The following is a 6,482-nucleotide window of genomic DNA, read 5'->3' on the forward strand; positions in this document are numbered from 1 at the left end:
CTTTTATGATCAGCCTGGGAAATGTCCTGGCAACTGTGAGTATGTCATGTAGCTTGTGTGTTATATAATGAGCACATAATGGGGCCTGAGGTCTACTGGAAGTCATACTTTCTGCCATCTTGGGCCTGCTGCCTCTCTGCTGTTAAGTCACTTCAGTCGTGTCCAACTCTGTGTGACCCCATAGACAGCAGCCCACCAGGCTCCCCCATCCCTGGGATTCTCCAGGCAAGAACACTGGAGTGGGTTGCCATTTTCTTCTTCAAAACATGAAAGTGAAAAGTGAAAGTGAAGTCGCTCAGTCGTGTCTGACCCTCAGCGACCCCATGGACTGCAGCCTTCCAGGCTCCTCCGTCCATGCGATTTTCCAGGCAAGAGTACTGGAGTGGGCTGCCATTGCCTTCTCCTATCTTGGGCCTAGTAGGTTCCAACCAGTTTTGTGGTATCCTTTTCTTCATGGTTGTGTCATTCTTTTAATGGTTGTGCCCTGTCACCTTACTTCCTGTCTCATTCCTTCTGGGTTCACTACTGAATGTTTCAGATGTTCAAAGACACCTGTATACTAAACCAGTGAGAGGTTGAACAATTCCCAGCCTTGTTTGAGGTATGAGCATTATTTGTTTTGTAGTACATGTAGTTCTTTGTTTGTTCTTGTAGAGTTGTATCATATCCACAAGCACTTCAGTAGTCAAAGGCACAGTGACTTCCTCTGCAGATTTCTGGAGCTTCTTACTCTCAACAACTCTCTCCTGTATGGGTGTGTGTGTGTGTGTGCAGTCTCTCAGCCATGTCCAACTCTGTGTGACCCCATGGACCGTAGTCCCCACCTGGCTTCTCTGTCTATGGAATTTTCCAGGCAAGAGTACTAGAATAGGTTGCCATTGCTTAATCCAGGAGATCTTCCCCACTCAGGGACTGAACTCGAGTCTCCATCTCCTGTGTCTCCCTCATTGGCAGGGGGATTCTTTACCACCGAACCACCTGGGAACCCCTCGCTCCTGTATGCTTCCCCACAAATTCTAGCTGTTTCAGCCTTCCTGCACTCTGATTTCTGACTCCACAACTCAGTCATATATCTGTGTTCTGAGTTCACCTTCCTTTTGTCACTGTATGGAAGGAATAACTAGGCAGAAAGCTAGGACAGTTGTAGGGGTAATCTCATCTATTTTCCTTTTCTTTTAGAACATTCCTGCTCTACCTGTTATCCAATGTCTGAAAACTCATTTTCAGTACATTTTGTCCAGTGTTCCAGCTGTTTACAGTGAGCAAGCATTGTAAGTACTATTTTGTTATGGCTAGAAATAGAAGCAGTTGAAATTTTTAGAGAGAAAAGTTTATGAATTTTTAAAATAAAAAAGCCTTTGGAAGTAAGTTTCCTTAAACCCAGTTTCCTTCATCTTGTAGAACTCAGTGAGAACTCATATTCAGAATTATGGTCCAGAAGCACTGTAATATTGTAAATTATCAACCAATGTACCTTGAGTATTATAACTATTTTTTAAGAATGAATAAGGTTGCATTAAAAAAATTTGTGAGAGCTACAACAGTTTTTTTTTTTTCCTTTTGCTTGCTTCAGTTCACTAGAAAACTACATTTGTGTTCCCATTCTATTACCTGAGTATTCTGGTAAATTACTACATTATATCATTAATAACATTTTGATTGTTTGTATTTTCCATGCTTATCATGTATATTTTTCACTTACCCAGAGCTGCCTGTTAATATTAAAATATATAATTTTTTGGTAAGGTCTTTTGAGAACAAGTTCTGATTTATCCTTCTTCAAAGGAGGGCAAGGAACACCATTAAAAAGAGTCTCATTTATTTCCACAAGTAGATAATTGCCCATAGTGAATTTTCCTGAAAAAGAGTTGTACCTGGACATAAGAAAGAAGAAAGCTCAAATCATGCCAAAATGAAAAATTGAATCAGTGCCTGAGTAGGCAAAAATGGCCTTCTCAGACCTCAATACAGCACTTGGCCTACTTTTTTTCTTAAGATTTTGTTTCTGGCTCCCAGTTTATCATTTCTGTAATGGGCTTTTAAATGACTTTTTTCTTCAGGAAAGTAGCATTTATCATGATGGTAGAAAGAGCTCTGGGATATGACTTGGGAGAACTGGGTTATGGCCTTGCTGGTTCTGTGTGTCTGTGAGCTATGTGGTTTGTGGGAAATTATTTACCTTATCTGAGGTTTGGAATAAGAGGTTTTTTTCATTCTGGATTTCTTTTCTTGTTTTGACAGTGGTTTTTAAGCTGAAGAATATTGTATCTAAAATATTATTTCATAGAAGTTCATGTGCAAAAGAGATAAAAGTAGATCTTCCCTGACCAATGAGAACACTTGAAGGCTCTCCAGCTCATGCTCTCCCACTGGCCCCTGTGGGTTCCTAAAGGAAAGTACAAGGCTCCCAGGGGAAGAGTGTGAAAAAGTCTCTGTGACATTTACTCCACTCCATACAACTCAACTATGATGGCCCAGAGGAAAATCTATTCCTCTAAAAATGGCATAGTCATATCTCAGGGAAAAAAAAAAAAAGCAGTTGCATAAAGTCTTACCTCTACCTCCTCTTAGCTGAAGGATCCTGGATAATATCTTTTTTTCCTTTTATTTTTCCAGTTTTATTGAAATATAATTGACACATAGCACTGTATAAGCTTAAGATGCACAGCATAATAATTTGCTCTATGTATATCACAAAATGATTATTGCAAGTTTAGTTATGTAGACACAAAAGAAAAAGGAAAAATATTTTTCTTGTGATGAGAACTCATAGGCTTTACTCTCTTAACATCTTCAATATATATCATACAGCAGTGTTAAGAATAGTCATTGTGTTGTATGTTATGTCCCCAGTATTCTCTTATAACTGAAGTTTGTACCTTTTGACCACTTTTATCCAATTTTCCCTCCCACCACTCCCTGTCCTTGATAACCATGAATTTGATCACTTTTTCCATTAGTTTGGTTTGTTTGTTTTAGATTTCTGATATCAGTGAAATCATACAGTATTTGTGTTTTTCTGTCTGACCCATCTCATGTAATATAATGCCCTCATGATCCATCCATGTTGTAACAGATGGCAGGATTTTTTCTTTTCTTATGGCTGAATATTATTCCATTTTATATACAGACCACAACCTTATCCATTCATCTGTCAGTGGACACTTTGGTTGTTCCCATATCTTGGCTATTGTAAATGCTGCTGTGAACATAGGGTGCAAATATCTCTTTGACATATTGATTTCATTTCCCAGTGATATATTTCCAGGAGTGGAATTGCTCAATCCTATTTATAGTTCTAGTTTTAATGCTTAAAGAAGCTCCATACTATTTTCTGCTTCCCTCATAGCTCAGTAGGTAAAGAATCTGCCTGCAGCGCAGGGGACCCGGGTTTGATTCCTACGTCAGGAAGAACCCCTGGAGAAGGAAATGGCAACCTGCTCCATTATTGTTGCCTGGAGAATCCCACAGACAGAGGAGCCTGGCAGGCAACAGTCTATGGGGTTGCAAGAGTCAGATATGACTGAGCAACTAAGCACACACACACACTATTTTCTATAAATGGTATACCAGTTTAAATTGCACCATTATTATATAATGGTTTCCTTTTCTCCATATTTTTGTCAGCATTTGTTGTATCTTGTCTCTTTGATGCTAGCCATTCTACCAGGTATTTTATTGTGGTTTTGATTTGATTTTCCCTAATGACTATTGCATATGGTCCCATCACTTCATGGGAAATAGATGGGGAAACAGTGGAAACAGTGTCAGACTTTATTTTGGGGGGATCCAAAATCACTGCAGGTGGTGACTGCAGCCATGAAATTAAAAGACGCTACTCCTTGTAAGGAAAGTTATGACCAGCCTAGATAGCATATTGAAAAGCAGAGACATTACTTGGCCAACAAAGGTCCCTCTAGTCAAAGCTATGGTTTATCCTGTCGTCATGTATGGATGTGAGAGTTGGACTGTGAAGAAAGCTGAGCACTGAAGAATTGATGCTTTTGAACTGTGGTGTTGGATAAGACTCTTGAGAGTCCCTTGGACTGCAAGGAGATCCAACCAGTCCATTCTGAAGGCAATCAACCCTGGGATTTCTTTGGAAGGAATGATGCTAAAGCTGAAACTCCAGTACTTTGGCCACCTCATGCAAAGAGTTGACTCATTGGAAAAGACTCTGATGCTGGGAGGGATTGAGGGCAGGAGGAGAAGGGGACGACAGAGGATGAGATGGCTGGATGGCATCACTGACTCGATGGATGTGAGTCTGAGTGAACTCCGGGAGTTGGTGATGGACAGGGAGGCCTGGCTTGTTGTGATTCATGGGGTCGCAAAGAGTCGGACACGACTGAGTGACTGAACTGAACTGAATGATTATTGATGCTTAGTAAGATGGTAGGTGTTGCAAGAGGGCATCAGAGGGCAGATACATTGAAAGCGTAATCACAGAAAACTAGTCAATCTGATCACACTAGGACCACAGCCTTGTCTAACTCAATGAAACCAAGCCACGCCTGTGGGGCAACCCAAGATGGGCTGGTCATGGTGGAGAGGTCTGACAGAATGTGATCCACTGGAGAAGGGAATGGCAAACCACTTCAGTATTCTTGCCTTGAGAACCCCATGAACAGTATGAAAATGCAAAATGATAGGATACCAAAAGAGGAACTCCCCAGGTCATTAGGTGCCCAATATGTTACTGGAGATCAGTGGAGAAATAACTCCAGAAAGAATGAAGGGATGAAGCCAAACCAAAAACAATCCCCAGTTGTGGATGTGACTGGTGATAGAAGCAAGATCTGATGCTGTAAAGAGCAATATTGCATAGGAACCTGGAATGTCAGGTCCATGAATCAAGGCAAATTGGAAGTGGTCAGACAAGAGATGGCAAGGGTGAACGGTGACATTCTAGGAATCAGTGAACTAAAATGGACTGGAATGGGTGAATTTGACTCAGATGACAATTATATCTACTACTGCGGGCAGGAATCCCTCAGAAGAAATGGAGTAGCCATCATGGTCAACAAAAGAGTCCAAAATGCAGTACTTGGATGCAGTCTCAAAAATGACAGAATGATCTCTGTTCGTCTCCAAGGCAAACCATTCAATATCACAGTTATCCAAGTCTATGCCCCAACCAGTAACACTGAAGAAACTGAAGTTGAACAGTTTTATGAAGACCTACAAGACCTTTTAGAACTAACACCCAAAAAAGATGTTCATTTCATTATATGGGACTGGAATGCAAAAGTAGGAAGTCAAGAAACACCTGGAGTAACAGGCAAATTTGGCCTTGGAATGTTGAATGAAGCAGGGCAAAGACTACTAGAGTTTTTCCAAGAAAATGCACTGGTCATAGCAAACACCCTCTTCCAACAACACAAGAGAAGACTCTACACATGGACATCACCAGATGGTCAACACCAAAATCAGATTGATTATATTCTTTGCAGCCAAAGATGGAGAAACTCTATACAGTCAACAAAAACAAGACCAGGAGCTGACTGTGGCTCAGATCATGAACTCCTTATTACCAAATTCAGATTCAAATTGAAGAAAGTAGGGAAAACCGCTAGACCATTCAGGTATGACCTAAATCAAATCCCTTATGATTATACAGTGGAAGTGAGAAATAGATTTAAGGGCCTAGATCTGATAGACAGAGTGCCTGATGAACTATGGAATGAGGTTCGTGACATTGTACAGGAGACAGGGATCAAGACCATCCCCGTGGAAAAGAAATACAAAAAAGCAAAATGGCTGCCTGGGGAGGCCTTACAAATAGCTGTGAAAAGAAGAGAGGCGAAAAGCAAAGGAGAAAAGGAAAGATATAAGCATCTGAATGCAGAGTTCCAAAGAATAGCAAGAAGAGATAAGAAAGCCTTCTTCAGTAACCAATGCAAAGAAATAGAGGAAAACAACAGAATGAGAAAGACTAGAGATCTCTTCAAGAAAATTAGACACACCAGGGAACATTTCATGCAAAGATGGGCTCGATAAAGGACAGAAATGGTATGGACCTAACAGAAGCAGAAGATATTAAGAAGAGGTGGCAAGAATACACAGAAGAACTGTACAAAAAAGATCTTCATGACCCAGATAATCATGATCATGTGATCACTCATCTAGAGCCAGACATCCTGGAATGTGAAGTCAAGTGGGCCTTAAAAAGCATCACTACGAACAAAGCTAGTGGAGGTGATGGAATTCCAGTAGAGCTATTTCAAATCCTGAAAGATGATGCTGTGAAAGTGCTGCACTCAATATGCCAGCAAGTTGGGAAAACTCAGCAGTGGCCACAGGACTGGAAAAGCTCAGTTTTCATTCCAATGCCAAAGAAAGGCAATGCCAAAGAATGCTCAAACTACTGCACAATTGCACTCATCTCACACGCTAGTAAAGTGATGCTCAAAATTCTCCAAGCCAGGCTTCAGCAATACATGAACCGTGAACTTCCTGATGTTCAAGCTGGTTTTAGAAAA

This window comes from Budorcas taxicolor, chromosome 3, assembly GCF_023091745.1.
Source record: "Budorcas taxicolor isolate Tak-1 chromosome 3, Takin1.1, whole genome shotgun sequence".
Taxonomy (NCBI): Eukaryota; Metazoa; Chordata; class Mammalia; order Artiodactyla; family Bovidae; genus Budorcas; species Budorcas taxicolor.